Source organism: Erythrolamprus reginae, chromosome 1 (genome assembly GCF_031021105.1).
Source record: "Erythrolamprus reginae isolate rEryReg1 chromosome 1, rEryReg1.hap1, whole genome shotgun sequence".
Classification (NCBI taxonomy): Eukaryota; Metazoa; Chordata; class Lepidosauria; order Squamata; family Dipsadidae; genus Erythrolamprus; species Erythrolamprus reginae.
In genome coordinates, this window is record NC_091950.1 from 83,914,195 (window position 1) to 83,930,324 (window position 16,130).

Below are 16,130 nucleotides of genomic sequence, written 5' to 3' on the forward strand. Positions count from 1 at the left end.
GAAGGAGAGCTCCATTCTTCGCGCCTTTTTCCCGCCTTCCTTCTTTGGAGCCCAGCAGGAGAGCGCCAGAAACCGCGGCATCGAGCAGGAACCGGGAGGTCGGAGGCACCGGCACGGCAGCGCCCGCCCAGCTGAAGGTTCCCTGTCGCCATCGGCAAGTGTCCTTTGGGGCCCGGCGGGAGGGCACTGGCGGTGGGAGCGGGGGGGGGGGGCCGCGGCTGCAGCGGCACAGGCAGTCGCGGGGAGATGGCGGGGGGAGCGGGGGGCGGCTAAAGCGGCCCCGGGCACCGTTCCCTGTACGCTTTTCCAGGGGCGCGCAGGGAGCCGCGGCCACCCGCCCGCCTACCGGATTTCCCTCCGCGCGGCTGGGGAGGTGGATTCGCCGCCCCCGCCAGCCCGATCTCCCTCCAGTGGCTGGTGACGTAGTTCTACCGCCCTCGCCAGCCTGATCTCCCTCCGTGGGGGGGTGGGGGGCGACGAACCGACGACCGGGGGCTGTCCGTCCGTGTTGGGTGGTGCAGGGCAGGCACAGGCAGCCCCAGGGGAGAACAAGGGAGGGAGAGAAAGGAAAGAGAGAGTAAGGGAGGGAGAGAAAATTGAATGAAGGAGGGAGAGAAAGAAAGAGTAAGAAGCAGAAAGGATAGAGAAAAAGGAAGAGAAAGGGAGGGGGAGAAAGGAAAGAGGGAGGAAGGGGGGGAGAGAAAATTGAATGAAGGAGGGAGAGAAAGAAAGAGTAAGAAGTAGAAAGGATAGAGAAAAAGGAAGAGAAAGGGAGGGAGAGAAAGGAAAGAGGGAGGAAGGGGGGGAGAGAAAATTGAATGAAGGAGGGAGAGAAAGAAAGAGTAAGAAGTAGAAAGGATAGAGAAAAAGGAAGAGAAAGGGAGGGAGAGAAAGGAAAGAGAGAGAAAGGGAGAGAAAGGGAGGGAGAGAAAATTGAATGAAGGAGGGAGAGAAAGAAAGAGTAAGAAGTAGAAAGGATAGAGAAAAAGGAAGAGAAAGGGAGGGGGAGAAAGGAAAGAGGGAGGAAGGGGGAGAGAAAGAAGATATGAAGGAGGGAGAAAAAGAAAGAGAGATAGGAAGGAAAGAGGGAGAGAAAGGAATGAGAGAGAAAGGGAGGGAGAGAAAGGGAATGAAAGAGGGAGAAGGGGTGAGAGATAGAAAGGATAGACAGAAAGGGAGAGAAAGGAAAGAGAGAAAGGGAGGGAGAGGAAGGAAAGAGATGAGAGAGGAAGGAGGAGACAGAGGGGGTGAAAGCGATGTCAGGTGGAGACTCGGCAAAAAACCAAGTTTGCTTAAAAAAAATTCTGGCTCCTAAATTTTTTGGCTGGCTCCTAGATTCTGAACAACTTTGTCGACCCCTGGTGTGCTATATTATGAGATTTTACTTTTAACTCAGAGAGTTGTATGTATAATTAAATCATGGTTTATAGTGGCCAGTATCTTGTTTGAAACTCACAAAATACCTCATCCTATAGGCAAATAGATCCCAGAGATAGAGAGATAGAGAGATAGAGAGAGAGAGAGAGAGAGTGAGAGAGAGAGAGAGAGAGAGAGAGAGAGAGAGAGAGAGAGAGAAGAGATAATACATAGACAGACAGACAGATATAGAAGATAAAGATATAGATATAGATAGATATATAGATATTGATATACAGATATAGATATTAGCAGAAGTTTAAGTGGTGATCTTTCACACATTCTTCATCCATTTTTGGAGTATAACCTTTGACAATTCCACAACTTAGTATAGTCCTCAAGCCAATGGTAGAGCTACATTCTAGGCTTGGTGCCATGTGCAAACTCAATCCATTATAAATTAGCAAACAAGCCAGCAAATAGTATATGAATCTTAATGATAAACCTGGAACAGCAAGCATTTTCTATGCAATTCATTGTATAAGCTGGCCAGAACCTTTTTCCTTCCATACAATGAGAACAATATTTCACCGAACAACTTTTCAATTATCTTGTATGGGAGACAAAGCTACCTTAAGTCTTAAGGACTGGATGAATTCTCTACAAATCCAAAATCTGAAAAGCTAGTACAGTGGTACCTTTTCCCTCGGAGACGGGCAGCATACAAATCTAATAAATAATAATAATACCTCTACTTATGAACTTTTCTAGATAAGAACCGGGTGTTAAAGATTTTTTTGCCTCTTGTCAAGAACCATTTTCCACTTATAAACCCGAGCCTCCGAAACTGTAACCGGAATAGGCAGGGGCCTCTCTAGGAATCTCCTGGGAGGAAACAGGACCTCCACCCTCCCTGTGGTTTCCCCAATTGCCCATATTATTTGCTTTTACATTTTGCTATGGAAAAAATTGCTTCTTCTTACAAACTTTTCTACTTAAGAAACTGGTCATGGAATGAATAAAGTTTGTAAGTAGAGGTACCACTGTATTAGTACCACTGTATTAGTATTGGGAATGGTGGGCGATAAAGGCAACAACATCTAAATAAATTACATGCAGGTAGCATAAACAGGGCTACTTAAATTATTTTCAGTACAAATTCCAACACATGTACAAAGTGGCAAATGTCATTTTAAAAGATGTTAATTACAATCAATACCAACAGCATTGCTGAACAAAGCTTGCAACTTTGTAGGAAAAAAGAAAAAAATTCACTGAATAAACAAAATATGTATCTATTGTTTCAAATTCATATAAATATGCCTAAAAATGACATTTTCCTACATCAATCCCATTAAATGAAAAAAACTTTGTACATAAGCAGTACTGCCAGTTATTTAGCACTTGTCTCAGAATGTTCCCTAATTCATGAATAATATGGAACCTTTGAAATTATTCCAGCAGGGCTTTGAAAAATTTGCATACACACACACACACTGAAGAAAGGACAATGATAATAAATTTACTGAATTCCAACAATTTAGAGCAGCCCACCCACACTGACCATCAAGACCGTTCTGGATTCATTCAATAGCAAGTTGTTCCTGGTACATCTGAAACTTCACACTCCATGCAAGAAGGCTATTTTGTTAAGAAATTTGTCCAATATGAAAAATCAGGACTCTGGTCACCTTTGTTTTAATGTTTAACCATTGTTATTAAAAGATATGGGGATTTTTTTGTTCAGGTGTCAATGGGTGTGCCCATGATAACACACGTGCACGTGCCTACACCAATAATGCAATGCTTTCCCCCATGCATGTATTACTTGTTTTACATTAAATAAAGCTCTTAGAACTAAGCTGCATAAATCCAGATGACCATTATATGGTAGCAAAGAAACACAAAAAAAGGAAGATTCTTTTAATGCTATTTGGTAAGTATTCTGATTTTTTTTCAGCCTAGATCTGTGAGCCCTAATTTAATGTAAACTCTTGAGAAACCCCATGCTTTCAAAGGTTTTTCAGTTGGCAATTGTTCCTTAGATTTATATCCTGATTTTTCCAGAACTTCAGATGGGGGAACATAGCTTGGGTGGACATCCTCCATTTTTTCACGCAATGACTTTAAAGGGGAATGGCTCAAATTGAGTTGAGAGAAAATGGCAAAATCATCCAGTGCAGCTCTAAGACTGAGTAGTGACTCAAATACTATATTTCACTGCTCCAAGTGTATTCACATTTGTTTCAAGATTTATTTCTTAATGAACTCAGTGCAGAGCTGACTTCTAAGCAGATAAATAGGGATCTTCAAAATATATACCACCCGGGACAAGAAATACATTAATATATTTACACATGATCTTCCAATTTTTAAAAAACAAATCTGGTTCTTTTATATAATTTTGAATTAATTATTAAACACAAACTTTTTGTGTGTTTTTTTAAAGAGACAGCCATGTACATTCTGATAATAATTACACTGAGAGCAAAAATCATTATCCAGTCTAATCCCTGGCCAATATGCTGTGATGGTTTTCCTTTACCATTTCCAGATGACGGGCATCACTCCAGTAACAAATATGCTTACTTACTGTTTTTAACAGGCTGTGTAATCTTACAGGAGGAAAGAATAACTTACGTTCATAAGGGGAGCCACATATCTGAAAGTTCCACACTATCACATTATGTATTGGTTGGTCGGGCTCTCTGGTAATTCACAGGTACAAATTTCAGACACACACACGTTTGAAAATTCAAAACAATGTTCTTTATAATGAAAATTCACTTAAACTAAGCCCTCTTTTGGTATAGCAAAGAGCACTGGTCTCCAAACAAACTGGTAATTTGTACAAGTCCCTTCTTCTTTCACAAAGTGAAACACACTTTGCCCTGGTTTAGTTTCAAAGCGGGGAAAAATCAGCACACAAAAGGTCAAAGTCAGTAAAGCAGTCATGAAACACAACGATCAGATAATCCTCCACAATGGCCAAACCCACAGGCTGCTATTTATAGAAGCCTCACTAATACCACAGCCCCACCCAACCACAGGTGACTTCATTTTCTTTGATAATAATCTCTCAGTTGTTGCTGCCTATGCATCGCTCTCCGCATGCGTGGCTGTATCATTAACTCTTGTTCTGAATCCAAGGAGGAGCTAGATAATTGATTTCCTTCTGAGCTCTCACTCTCCTCCTCCCTGTCACTCATGTCTTCTTGGTCAGAGGAGCCTTCATCAGCAGATTCCACCAGGGGCAAAACAGGCCTGCAGCACGTGGATGTCTCCCCCACATCCACAGTCCTTGGGGCAGGAGCTGGGTCAGAGCTAACCACAACATGTATGTACCGTATCTGTTCCTATTTCATGCCTCTCTCGTTCATTGTTTTTGTGCCTTTGAGTCTGTCTTGACTCCTGGTGATTGCCTGGAGTCCTGGACAAATGACTGCAATTTTGTTGGCAGGGTTTTTAGAAGTGGTTGCCATTGCCTCTTTCCTAGGGATGAGAGCACGGGTGAGTTCTGGATTCTTCCGCTGCCGGTTCGCTCAGGCACATGCCGCGAGGGAACATGTGCATGAACAGTACTTAAAACAAGATGGCGCCGCTGGGAGAACCAGCTCAGAGATGTGGAAGGCCTAGGCTGCTGCCAATTATATCGATCCAGGCCGCCAAGTTACTACCGATCCTGGTCCGAACCAGGAGGAACCCACCTCTGGATGAGAGAGTGACTAAACGTCACAGCCTGATGCCTTAAAAACCATTACATCAAATTAACTTATGGTATGCCAACACACACATATCCCTAAATAGCATAAACCCAGAAACTTAGGTTTACACCTGACTTAGGTGTAAAAAGTTCACAATAGGAAGATGAAAAAGACTGGGGAAAAGGATAAAATATTAATGGATACATGGATTTCTCAGATGTAATAGTTATTTACTCCTACAGGAATCCATATAGTATATGATAGCATTGCAAATAATAAAATGACTGGTCCTATGCATAACACTATTTCATCAATGTTTCTTATATATGTAGTACAGTGGTACCTCGTCTTATGAACTTAATTCGTTCCGTGACGAGGTTCGTAAGTAGAAAAGTTCATAAAATGGAACAATGTTTCCCATAGGAATCAATGTAAAAGCGAATAATGCGTGCAATCTCAAAACTCACTCCTTTTGCCTTGCGCAGCTAGGAATCCCTGCCTCTGGGCTTTCATTGCCAGCTGAAGTGCCTGTTCTTGCGCTGCTGGGATTTCCCTGAGGCTCCCCTTGCTGGGATTCAAAGCAGCGCCGGCAAAAATGAAGGGAATCCCAGCGAGGGGAGCCTCAGAGAAATCCCAGCAGCACAAGAACGGGTGTTTCCGCTGGCAACGGAAGTCCGGAGGTAGGGATTCCCAGTGAAAGGAGGCTCAGGGGAGTCGCAGTGCTTCGGCTGGCAATGGAAGTCCGGAGGCGGGGCATCTCAGTGGCAGCGGCTTGGGTTTGTAAGGTGAAAATAGTTTGGAAGAAGAGGCAAAAAAATCTTAAACACTGGGTTTGTATCTCGAAAAGTTCATTAGAAGAGGCATTCGTAAGACGAGTTATCACTGTACAGTATTTGTTTTTGACCAAGTGTTTCTGCACCCCAACTTGTTAACTTTATTTTGAACCCCTGATCTATCACAAATGTATATATGCAGATTCATTCATTTAATTTATGGTCTGTGAGATGCAGTAGATTTAAAAAAGTAGCCTTTTGCTTCTGACTCACCCTCACCTACTGTTTTCATTTAGAACTGCCTAGTGATGTCAGGCTTCTGAAAAGATTTACAAGTTTAAAATCTGCTTACCTCTGATGAAAGATATCTCCCCAGGGCATGTGTATTTATTTGATTTATATCCCAGCGTTTTCCAGGGATTCATATTGGTTTACATAGCTTTCTTGCCTTAGGATTAATTAATTAATTAATTAATTAATTAATTAATTAGGATTTATATGCTAATCTTATGGACACAACTTACATCCAGCATCTTGGCTCCCTGCCATCTGTGCTCCAATGTTCCTGCATAATGGTTATTATTAACAGTTATCTCATAGTTAATGTGCTAGTTTTAAAGCAATCTTCCAAGAGTGGGTACCATGTTAACTGAGATTATGGGAGTTCATAAATTTGGAAGACAGATCTGTTTGAGAAGGCTAGGATACCACAATACACTTTATTAAATGCAGAGTAAGGGACTTTCCATTGTACTGAACCATAATTTGTAATCTAGCAACATGTTTTAATGGTTTGTCCCTGTAAAGTTGCCTATATAGCAATAGCACCTAGATTTATATACCACTCCACAATGCTCTACAGCCCTAAGCGGTTTACAGAATCAATATATTGCCCCCAACAATCTGCCATTGCCCCTTTTCTACGGATGAGAGCAGGGGTGGTTTTTGGATTCTCTCGCTGCCGGTTTGGATCCTGGGTCCATATTTTACCGACCTCAGAAGGATGGAAGGCTGAGTCAACCTTGAGCTGGTGAGATTCAAACTGCCAAACTGTTTGCAATCAGCAGTCAGCAGAATTAGCCTGCAATACTGCATTCTAACCACCGCGCCACCACAGCTCTTCTCTACCATCTGACCTTATGTCTTCCCCATTATTATTTATTTATTTTTCATTTAGTCAAGTTATACGGATGCCTATCTGAAAAACAGTGAGTGGTGAACAATAATAAGATCAATCATCGAACAGCAAGGATGAATGTACTTGCCTGCCCCACTCCTGACAGAGTTCATCCAAGAACACGATCAATGCTACCTCAGCCCCAAAATCTGACCTGAATTCTACCTGAAAGAGTTCCAGACAATCTGCTTCATCCAAGGTCCTTTGAAGATGTTGTGCAATCGCTTTCTGTACAACCTTCCTGTGGATGGCGAAAAACAGACCCAACAGGCTTACCATAAATTCGGAAACTAACTTCCAATAGGCCCATTAGGCCTATTTTTCACCATCCACAGGCTCTGGATACTTTTCTGAAGCCTGTGGAGGACACAAACAGCCTCCCCCTGCCTTCTGTAAGGCCGAAAATCAGCTGGCCAGTGCACACATGCCTGCTGGAACTGACATAGGGCAACGCCTCGCGTGCCCTCAGATGTGGCTCCGCGTGCCACCTGTGGCACACGTGCCATAGGTTCGCCATCACAGAGCTGGGTCGAACAATGATTCCTTAAGGAGGGGGGTACACTATCTCCTTCAGAGGCAGCAGAACCACTCCCTCCCTCAAATTCACAGGTCTTCACAATTAAAACAAAGCTGAAGATCATAAGCATAGTTGCAGTTTCACTTAAAGATTGCATTGTTTAATGGCTGAGTTTGTTTGTTTGTTTGTTTGTTTATTTATTTATTTTGTCCAATACACAATGAGGGTTTTAGTGGGTATATATCTATATACACATAGTAAAATACATGATGAAGGTTATAGAGGATATACTCATAGTAAAATATATCTAAGAAAGAACAGAAAAGAAGATATAGTAATAGAACATATCAATGAAAGAATAGAAGAAGAGATATAGGAATAGAAGAAAGGAATAGGAGATAGAGGAGAGCAATAGGACAGGGGACGGAAGGTACTCTAGTGCAGGTTTCAATTGTGGTTTGAGCACTGCATGCAATCCTGCTTATTCCAACAATCTCCAAGTATGCCACCTATTGATGTCCAGGAAATCCTAGAAACTTATAGAAAGATATCAAGTGACTAGCAGTGCCTTGTAATAGTGAAAGGGGCAAAATGGCTAAGAGAACAACAATTGTCACTTCCATGTATTTTATTTTATTTTTTTGCTGATTCAGTGATGGCTAGGAGAGCAATGGCTAGGAGGCCACTAAAGCTGACTGCTAGATCTGCAGGTCAGCGGTTCAGATCTCATCACCAGCTCAAGGTTGGCTCAGCCTTCCATCCTTCTGAGGTGGGTCAAATGAGGACCCAGATTGTGAGGGCAATATGCTGGTTCGATTAAAAAGTGGTATTGCTAACATGTTGTAAGCCGCCCTGAGTCTAAGGAGAAGGGCGGCATTTTTTTAAAAATCAAATAAGTAAGTAAGTAAGTAAGTAAGTAAGTAAGTAAGTAAGTAAGTAAGTAAGTAAGTAAGTAAGTAAATGATTCAACTCAACAGTGAGGAAAAGGTCTAATGAAGATCAGCATAGGAAGCCCTTAAAAATAATAGCAGGCACATCATCAAATTATACACACATCTGGTAATAAAGTATAGTCTCTCTTTCTTTAAAAAAATCGAGCAAGTAGTATGCTATGAATCATATTTTTGCTTTAGCTCTAAATCTTGCTTAAAAGGAACAAAAAACACCCCCACCAAATTCTCAGAAATCTATTCAAAAATAACTGCTTGTCTGCAATTACTCTGCCAAAAACAAGCCTTATCAGAACACTTGAGCAATCGTCTCTACTTGGCAAGACAACTGTGATCAACAAGTTATAGAATTGGCAGGCAATGATCAAATAATATTATTTCCTTCTTTGTGAGGAAGGTTAGGAGAAGGAAACAATGGGAAAATATCTGAAGCTGTAAAATATTAAACTGTTTATCACCCCATTTTAGACAGTAACAGTAATCATAAGGATTTGCAGTAAATTTTGTTGTCAATTCTGCACTCTATAGACTAGTGACAGCATCTATCTTCCACCTGATCTGTAGAGGGATTCTTTCTCTTTCTCTTTCTTTCTTTCTTCTTTCTTTCTTTCCTTCCTTTCTCTCTCCCTCCCTCCCTCCCTCCATCCATCCATATATCTCAAACTTATATGCTGCTTGACCTTCAACAATTCCTTTGCTAAGGATTTAAAATAAGTATTTAAAAATGGCCCCTCTCAGTTGCTATTCGTTTTTGAAAAGATGTTTCAATGTCATATATAATTAATTTATTTACATACAATATAGTATCATTCATCCATAATTATTTGGAAGAAAACTCTCAGGACAATTTAGTGAAAATAAAATGCTTGGACAACTTCCCCAACCTGCTATTTTCCAACTATTTTTGTAGGAATTATGGGAGTTACAGCACAAGTTGGGGGGAAATGCTGGAGATACCAAGACACAATTTGAAGTAGGGAAATGGGATCTTAGACATCTAGTTTGGTGCAGTGTTTAAGGCACAGGATAGAAACCAGGAGACTATGAGTTCAAATCCAACTTTAGTCATGAACCTGGAAGAGTGATTTCAGGCGAGACACTCTTCCTCAACCTACAACTTCAGACTCTGACAACTAGCCAGAACCAATATTGCAATCAAAGTTACATGTCTTATCATTTCTAACGGTTTGATTGATGTGAAAAAAAGACTCTGCTCAGTGTAAACATTGAGAAGAAAAAAGAAAATGTATCTACCTCCACCCATCCATCTCATTAGCATAGTCCCCAATATGACCACAAGACCAACATTTCTGTTTCTAAATGAGACATTTGTTAAGTAAATTTTGTTCCATTTTGTGGCTTTTCTTGCCACAATTGCTAAGAGAATCACTGCAATTGTTGTTAGTTACGCGGGTGTTAAGTGAATCTGACTTTCCCCGTGATTTTGCTTGATTAGGTCACAAAAGGTGGTCACATGACCCACATGACACCACGACTATCATGAGTTCAATCGCCAAGCGCCTGAATTTAGATCATGTGACCAGAGATGCCACAATGGTCCTAAGCAAGGGTGAAATCCAGCAAGTACTGACAGGAGAACCAAGCCACACCAGGCCCACCAAGCCACGCCCACAGAACTGGTAAAATGTGGATTTCACCACTAGTCCTAAACAAAAAACTTCTTAAAACCCACCTCTGCCATCAGGCATGGGGGAACTGAGACATCTTCCCCAGGCCTATATAGTTTATACATGGTATGTTGTGTGTATGTCTTTTTAAATTATGGGTTTTTAGATAACAAGGTACACCCAAATAACTCCAACTTTCTGTGAGCTGCATTGGCTACCAGTTGGTCTCCGGATGCAATTCAAAGTGTTCATTATCACCTTTAAAGCCCTAAATGGCTAAAGACCAGACTACAGTGTTCCCTCGATTTTCACGGGTTCAAACCGCGAAAAGTCTATACCACGGTTTTTCAAAAATATTAATTAAAAAATACGTGGTTTTTCCCCCTATACCAGTTTTCCCCGCCCGATGACATCATATGTCATTGCCAAACTTTCATCTGCCTTTAATAAATATTTTTTAATAAACTTTAATAAATAAACATGGTGAGTAATAATCTAAATGGTTGCGAAGGGAATGGGAAATTGAAATTTAGGGGTTTAAAGTGTTAAGGGAAGGCTTTTGATACTGTCCATAGCCAAAAATAGTGTATTTACTTCCGCATCACTACTTCGCGGAAATTCGACTTTTGTGGGCCGTCTCGAAACGCATCCCCTGCGAAAATTGAAGGAACGCTGTACTTACAGGACTGCCTACTACCTCACACACCCCTGCGGCCAATACGGACCCACAGAGTTGGCCTTCTCCAAGTCCCGTCTGCCGAACAATGTCGGTTGGCGGGGCTGAGGGGAAGGGCCTTCTCTGTGGCAGCTCCGACCCTTTGGAACCAACTGCCCACAGAAATTCGCACTATTCCTGCCCTGCCGCCCTTCCAGAAAGCCTTTAAGATCTGGCTTTTCTGGCAGGCCTGGAACCATGAATGTTTGAGTGTTATTATAGGGTTTATGAAACTGGTTTTTTAATATTTTATGCTGATATTAGAAACATAGAAGATTGACGGCAGAAAAAGACCTCATGGTCCATCTAGTCTGCCCTTATACAATTTACATGTTGTAATCTTTTATATTGTTTTTTATATGTTGTTAGCTACCCAGAGTCCACTGGAGCTGGGCAGCATGCCAATCTTGTAAACTATCAAAGTATTAAATATTTTATTAAGAATATAGTCAGTTCTCACAGTGGCCAACCGTCTGTCTGAGAAAGCCCAATAGGGACCTGGTTTATATTAGGTTTACCTGCTTCGGCCTGTACACAAGTCTGCTCAGTATCCCATTTCAGAGAGGAAAAATGAGGCTGCCAGTCCAAAAAGAAATCCTGCAGCAATCTCAGCAATGGCTCTTGGCCCGTAGGCCAAGCCTCAAGCCCTCTTCTTCCTTTTTGCTGGTTTTGGCCGTCGCTGGTCTTTCCCTCCAGTCACGAAAGCAGCAGCCTTCCAAGGCAGCCAAAGGTGGCTGGCAACGTCCAGCCGCCTCCCGTCCGCCCTGCGCTCTTGCTGCAGGGATGGAGGCCTTTGTCTGGCAAGGAAGTGGGTTTTGGAAAGCTCCGCGAATTCCTGAGGTGCTGGTTCGGCCTGCTCGGGCTAACTCTCTCTGGAAAGGGAAACAGGGCATGGCCGCGCACAGGGGACTCTGGGACCGTCACAAAAGGGAGGAGAGGAGGAGGAGGAGAGGGAAGACGGGCTCGCCTCGGCCCACACCCTCCTCGACGGCTTATAAAAATCGCGGCGGAGCAAAAGTCGGGGAGGGGGGACATTTCGGGCGCAGAGAAGAAAAGGCGGGAACCGACTGTTCCTCTCCCCCTCGCCTTAAGAAACCGAAAAGGGCCACAACGAAATGGCGCAAAGCGAGGACAGACGGGGCGGGGACCCCGCCTCTTTCTTCCAGAGCACCTTGCTGCTGCTTTCTTGCGCCCTCCTGGTGTCCTTGTGGGCACGCAAACGCTCCGGCGGGGCTCCGGGTAAACGTCTCCCCGGCCCCGTCGGGTGGCCGCTGGTGGGCAACGCCCTGCAACTGGGTCGCCTGCCCCACCTCACGTTTTGCGAGCTGGCCAAGCGCTACGGCGACGTCTTCCAGCTCCGGCTAGGCTCCCGCCCCGTCGTGGTGCTCAACGGCGAGGCGACCATCCGTCAGGCGCTGGTGAGGCAAGGCGGACCGTTCGCCGGCCGGCCCGATTTCCCTTCCTTCCGGATAGTCTCCGGCGGGAAGAGCGTCGCTTTCGGGCGCTACACGGAGCGCTGGCGGGCGCAGCGGCGGGCGGCGGAGGCCACGCTGCGCGCTTTCTCGACGGCCGACGCGCCCAGCCGGCAGCTCCTGGAGCAGCACGTGAGGGCCGAGGCGCAGGAGCTCATCGACGGGCTGGCGGAGCAGAGCCGGGGCGGCCTTTATGTCAACCCGATCCCGCTGCTGGCCGTGGCCAACGCCAACGTGCTGTGCGCCCTTTGCTTCGGGCAGCGCTACAGCCACGCCGACGGGGAGTTCCGTGCGCTGCTGGGCAGGAACGACCGCTTCGGGCAGACGGTGGCGGCGGGCAGCTTGGTGGACGTGCTGCCCTGGCTCCTCTGCTTCCCCAACCCGGTGCGCAGCGTCTTCCGCGACTTCCAGGCCATCAACCGGGAGATGCTGGAGTTCGTGCGCGCCAAGGTGGAGCAGTACCGGCGGGCTTTCCAACCGGGCTCGCCTCCCCGTCACATCAGCGAGGCCATCCTGAACTGCATGGAGCACGGCCCCGCCGGTAGAGATGGCCCGCTCGGGGACTACGCGGAAGGCACGCTGACCGATCTCTTCGGCGCCGGTCAGGACACCACGTCGGCCGCTCTGGCTTGGCTGGTGCTGCTGCTCCTGAAGCACCCGCGGCTGCGCGAGCAGTTGCAGGCGGACCTGGACCGGGTGGTGGGGCGCGAGCGGCTTCCGACGGCCGACGATCGCGTCTCGCTGCCTCGCCTGGAAGCCTTCCTCTACGAGACGATGCGCTACAGCAGCTTCGTCCCGATCACCATCCCGCACGCCACCACCGCCGACGTCTGCCTGGACGGCTTCTGCATCCCCGAGGGCACCGTCGTCTTCGTCAACCAGTGGTCCGTCAACCACGACCCGCTCCGCTGGAAAGACCCGCACCTTTTTGACCCGGCCCGCTTCTTGGATGTCCGGCAGGAGACGTTCGACCGCGACCTCGCTTCCCGCGTCCTGATGTTCTCCATGGGCAAAAGGCGCTGCATCGGCGACCGGCTCGCCAAGCTGCAGCTCTTCCTCTTCACCGCCATCCTTTTGCACCAGTGCGACCTGACGGCCAACCCAGCCGAAGAGATCAGGCTGGACTGCGAGCACGGGCTGGTCCTCAGGACCCGGCCCTATACCTTGTCGGTGACCAGGCGGAGCGCTTCCCCGGCCGAGCAGGACGGGAGCCGGAGGAACGCCGCCATGCTACCAAACAAATAATCCCCTTAACACCGTCGAACTTTCCTAAATCTGCACTACTATTACTACTAGTTTTTTCTCATCATTCCTATCACCCTTTTCCTCCTACTTATGACTGTAACATATTGCTTGTATCCTTATCATTTTTATTAATGTTGTTTCCTCATTGTTTATTTGACTCCCTATGACAATCATGAAGTGTTTTACCTCATGATTCTTGATAAATGTATCTTTTCTTTTATGTACACTGAGAGCATCTGCACCAGACAAATTCCTTGTGTGTCCAATCACTCTTGGCCAATAAAGAATTCTATTCTACTCTATTCTATCCTATCCTATTATTCTTATTCTATTCTATTCTATTTGGAAGCAAGAAGTCGATTACAAGCTTCTGTTCAATTTTTAAGGATACCCCCAGCCTCATTTCAACACTGAGCCGTGACCTGCCTTGTAAGAAGCGTTTGTTAAACTCTGGAATAAGAGCCCTGGTGGGACAAGCCAGGCAAACAGTTACCTTTCCTTGAGTTTCTGAAACCTGCACCTTTACTTGGTTCCCTGCCTTTGCCAGCAGTGGGAACTCAGACATAGGAAGTGCTCTGTCAAAGAAAATTTAAGCTGGGCTCCTCCTCCCCCCTTAACTCTGAAGGTGATCAAAGCAGTTGGTGTCCCCTTCACTATATCCTTAAAAAAAAGCCTTCTCTATCTGATGCCCGCTTGTTGTGTTCAACTGCAATGCTTCACTATGAGCTGGGCTGGGGGTGGCTATAAATTTGATTTATAAATAAATGCCAATGTTGACAATATTTTTTAAAAATATTGTTTTAGTTTAAAAAAAATAAAATTAAGATAAGTGGCATAGAGGTAACAGATGAGAATTTGTAGACATGTGCAATAATTTGGAGAAAAGAGTGAGTGATAAGAAGTGGAGAGGAGTAGAATTGAAAACTTATTGTTGTTTTGGAAAATACCATTGCTATTATTAATACTCCGATGAATGAGATTTGTTATAGTTTTGATGCACCAAAAGAAAATGGTACATATAGTTGCATAAGATTAACAATGACTATTGATGAATGTACAGTAGTTATGAGAGAAATGTGATGTTTCTCTTTTTAACATATAGATTTTAACGTGTAGTGTAAGATGGTATAGTTACAAATGTATATATGCAGGTTTTCATCTCTTTTTCCTTTTTTTCTTATTGTTTCTTGGGGTTTTTGTGTTTCTTTAATGTATTGTTTTTGTATGTCAATTCGTGTTTTTCAATATTCTCAATAAAAATCTTTTTTTAAAATAAAAAAAATACAAATAAATATCAATGTTGACAAAAAAATTTTTTACTCTCCTTTATCCCTCGTCTAATTCTATAAGCTTGGACGGAAAATAAATAGGAATCTATCTAATCTATCTATCTAATCTATCTATCCTATACAGTATAATCTATCTATCTATCTATATAATCTATCTATCATCTATCTATCTATCTATCTATCTATCTATCTATCATCTATCTATCATCTATCTATCATCTATCTATCTTCTATGCCGCCCAATCCCGACGGATTCAGTCGGCTTACAACAATATAAAAATACAAGAAAATTTAAAAGATTTCAAATATACAATTCTAACTATAAAATCCAAATTAAAACCCACACTAACTAAACAATCAACGTGCATACACAACATTCATGCAATATGGGCATAATGGTTAACATGTTATATAAACCCTGGTATATAATAGGCACTCAGTTACAAAGTTGAGATGCAAATAAGTTAATTATTTTAGAGTAGTTAGACCATTATTTATTATCTGTCTTCCTGGGACTTGGATAACTGTTCTAGCCTGAAAACTAATACACACATACACAAACAGCTATACCTGCTGTAGGTGCACTCATGATGCAAACAGTGCTAATTCAACATTTGGGATGTTCCAACTTTAAATCTAAGCAACTTGCTAAACAATCTTACAGGAGTTCTGCTGACTCTTTACTGGTTCTTTTTCTTAAATATATTCACAGGTAAGTGGAGAAAATTGTAAAATCTTTTGTTTGTTGGAGGAATTACCTAGATTCTGGAACAAGTCCTATTGTTTCAAGTGAGACTTGTTCAAATGGAAAGGTGCAATTTGTAAATTGCCAATGTAGGAATTTTAATTAGAATCTAAGCACAAATTTCGTATTAATCCTTTTCAGTTTTAGAAATTAGGAATTTTAGAAGCTGTTATGGTTAGCTCTGGCCCAGCTCCTGCCCCAAGGACTGTGGATGTGGGGGACACATCCACATGCTGCAGGCCTGTTTCCCCCCCCCCATGGAATCTGCTGATGAAGGCTCCTCTGACCAAGAAGACATGGGTGACAGGGAGGAGGAGAGTGCGGCAGACAGCTCAGAAGGAGATCAATTATCTAGCTCCTCCTTGGATTCAGACCAAGAGTTAATGATACAGCCACGCATGCAGAGAGCCATGCATAGGCAACAAGTGAGAGATTATTATCAAAGAAAATGAGGCCACCTGTGGTTGGGTGGGGCTGTGGTAATTAGTGAGGCTGCTATAAATAGCAGCCTGTGGGTTTGGCCATTGTAGAGGATCATTGTGTTTCATGACTGCTTTGT

At 43.9% G+C, this 16,130-nt stretch overlaps 1 pseudogene; it reads left to right on the top strand.

Moving 5' to 3' along the window:
- The first annotated feature begins 11,562 nt into the window (after nt 1-11,562).
- Nucleotides 11,563-14,849, top strand: LOC139170126 (cytochrome P450 1B1 pseudogene; annotated as a pseudogene).
- Nucleotides 14,850-16,130: the final 1,281 nt, after the last annotated feature.